Below are 3,669 nucleotides of genomic sequence, written 5' to 3'. Positions count from 1 at the left end.
TGTTGACATTTCTGCCTTTATAACTGATGGGATTATAATCAAAGGTAGGTTAAGTTTAAAATAAAAAAATCTTTAAATGTAATATATTTGTCTCCTGGACTGGTCCTTATTTTAAATATGTTATAAAAAAATTCAATAATTATCGATATCGACCGATATGAAACACTTATATCGTGATACAGTTTTCAGCCATATCGCCCAGCCCTAGTTTTAACCACTTGAGGTACTGGTACTAATGTTAGCGTCCTCTCAGCCTCGAAGGCAAACAAACAAACAAACTGTTGTGCTGTTCTTTCTCTACTAATGCAGCATTTAGTCAACAAATTAATCGCTTTATAATGATATGAAAAAATACCTTTTAGCTGTCGGTGGTTTAAACGCGCATCTGAGCGCTCTCCACGCAGCTTGTGCTCTCCTCTCAGTGCAGCACGCAGTATCACGTGGCGAAATAAACAACACGAGGCATCAGTGATAGTTTTTATTACACCTCTAGAGGCCGCTCTTGTACTGCATGATGCCAGCAGAGCCTTCTCAGCTCTCTCTTACTGTGTAATGAATGACAGCGCGCGCTTCTCAGCCGCTCCAAAAACGGACGCAACCAGGAAAAACTATCGGTATGTATTTTTGCCAATAACGATAGTTCCACCAATCAACTATCGGTGCCGATTAATCGGCAAAACCGATGAATCGGTCGACCTCTAATCATTTCTAAACATTTTTATTTAGTTTTGTGAACATTTTTATAAAACATGGCCATTTATTTTTATTTAAAGGGCTTATGTCTGCTATTGTAGGCTCATTTTGTTAATGTAAGCAACTAATTTAGACGCAAGAACTGGGTGCCGGTGCTGTGAGATGTACATGCTCGGCCAGATTCGGCTCGAAGTCGGGCGTCTTCTGATGCGGAGCCGCGCGCGTTAAAAAGCCGTGCACTGCACACCGCCACGCGAAATGTGGCCATGCGCACCCAACGCGCACGACCGCCCACACCGCAATGACGACATTTTTGCCGCTCGCGCTCTTGCGTCCGCACATAAATAAGAGATGCTTTATTTTCAGTTTTACAGCTGATTGTCTTATTTTGTTTACATCTTACTTTACACACTTCAGGGCAGGCTGTTGCAGCTTGCTCAGGGGAGAGACTGTATGACACTAGGTGGTATAGCCTGAGACGTGCACAATAAAAAAAATTCTGCATTTTTGTTTTGCTTTTCCCTCCATTGTACCGAACTCATACCGAACCGTGATGTCTGAACCGAGGTATGAACCGAACCGTGACATCTGTGTACCGTTCCACCCCTACTCCGAACCATTCCTTTAAGCCAGTGCTGATTGTGGAAAGGAGGGATTGGCTGAAGCAGTGATCTTTATTTTTTTTTTTTCATTAGAGTCAGCATTAAAGCCCCTTAAACCAAACTTTTATTTTGACGGGTTGCCATGTAGACCTTTGAGTCTCTCTGAGTTTTTATGATATGATAGATTTTCTCAAATGAAGCTAAAATGCTGCTTAAGTGACTCTCGGAGCGGCTGTGTTGATGAAGTGCATTAATGTCCTTATATAGGCTGAAAACATCGCGAGCGTCATGCGTGCCTCAGTGTGTGTGTGGTAAATGAAACAGCGCATCTGTGCCATTCATTCACAGAGACACAAAGAACATGCATGATTCCTATTTAAATAGTCTTTATGCGGTTTAATATTGACAGACACTGGTCTATATCGCGACTTTATTTAAGTTTACTGACCTACTTTTCATCTAAAGGTAACTAAGTAACCACCGGAAGTGCGAGTACACTGCTTGGCGATTTTGAACGCTCCGAAATGAGATAAAGGCCTATTGTGAGTGTAACTTCCGTTAAACTGTAAACAGTCAGTGAAAGGTTCGCTCTATAAACAAAATAATAAGTATTTTCAAAAGTACAATAAGATGACATTACTCACCCTTCAACCATCGAACATTAAAAGGATATTTAAAAATGTAAAAGCATTAACAAATTACTCCAACTGTCCATGAAAGACCCCTGATTATTTCCGTAGCAATATTATGGTAAATAACACTGTAGTAATATGTATTATGTAACATATGTTGCCTTAATCAAAAATTTAAATTAACTGCAATCATTGAGTGATTGATATTTCAGTTTCGTAATTTTGACAGACAACATTGTCCACCTGCTTCAGAAAGTAAACACTGCTAACAATTCTGCTACATTTTAAAGCATCCATGTGAAAACAAACATGGAAAGAGACGTGAGGATTTGGGGAGAAAGTTTGAAATGTGGGAAGTAAAGGATTTGTGGAGTAAAGTCTGAAATTAGAACATGAAGGAAATTGTACTGCTCATTGAGTCAAACTGACGGATAAGTATTATTTGTAGCAACCTTATAATTTGAAATTGTAGTCTTTTTGAGTGCAACTTCCCCAAACCGTAAGTGACAACCATATAAAACGCAGCTGACTCGTTAGATTTGTTCTAGATCATTAGATCTTGTGGTAGGCCTACCTTGGAAATCCTGAAAGCATTTTGCTCATGAGTTGCCTTCTTTCATACATGCTGTCTGTGATTCATTCGACGGATTGGGCCACAGGGTTTCAGTCCTAGAGTTTGAGAAAGGAAAAAAAAGGAATGGGGAGAACTTGTAAACTTGTGAACTAGCAAATTTGAAACTCCTTAAACAAGAGAGTTGAAACCATCAGAATCTGTTTTGGTTGTGTATGTTCAAGTAATTTTGAATCGTGGACATAATCACAACATAATAATTCAACAACACCATCTAATTTCTGGGAAAACTCCAAAAGAACTTTGTTTAACAGCATCATTCAGTTGAAATACTGGGATGTTTTCCAACCCCGACTGATCAATAGAAGAGCAGCAGACTTACCAAAGGTTGCATTTGCACAACAGTGCAGGTCATTTTACGGGAAATCTCACTGCAGTGAACTCTGTCCTTTGCCCCTTAAAGCTCCGCAAGAATCTATTTTCTGATCAAAGTAACCGTTAGATTGACAACGACTAAAGTTTTGTGAATTTAAAGTTGGTTAACACCAAGAACAAAAACTGTAACGAGCGACTCTAACGAGCATCCACACCAACAGACAACTGTTCAAATTTACCTCAGCGGCAGCGCGCTTTAAAAGGAGGGAGGATTTTGATTGGCTGTCAGTGTTTTTTTTTTTTTTTTTTTTTTTACCGTTCATCAACTGGGGGAAAAACTGTAAACAAAGTCATTTGATTTCTAATCTAAGGATATTGTTGTTTGTTTTGTTTTTGTAAATTATATGGGTTTTTCATACATGTGATGTACATTGTTGTGTAAGTGTCCAAGAAAATTAAATAAAAAAATATTGTTTTTCTCAAAAGGATATTGTTCCTCTGAGCCGTTATTGTTGTGGCACGTTTGAAACCTTTATGCATATGTTTATATCGTTGTTTTTAGATTTCTTTAGTTGGATATTTGTTGAAAGCTGCCTCATCTGTATTAAAACACTATATATATAAAACGTTTTAAAGAAAATAAATCGCTTTGTGCAGTAGCCTACGTTGAAATCATCATGTAGGCTAATATTCAATCGCATTATTATTTCCATCAACTTTAACCGATGCGAGTGTTTTGAGCTGCTAATGGGAGGAGTTTTACATCAGAGCTGCACAAACATGAACACACACACAC

The sequence above is a fragment of the Scardinius erythrophthalmus genome (assembly GCF_964197995.2).
Source record: "Scardinius erythrophthalmus genome assembly, chromosome: 3".
Classification (NCBI taxonomy): domain Eukaryota; kingdom Metazoa; phylum Chordata; class Actinopteri; order Cypriniformes; family Leuciscidae; genus Scardinius; species Scardinius erythrophthalmus.
Note: the sequence above shows the minus strand (reverse complement) of the source record.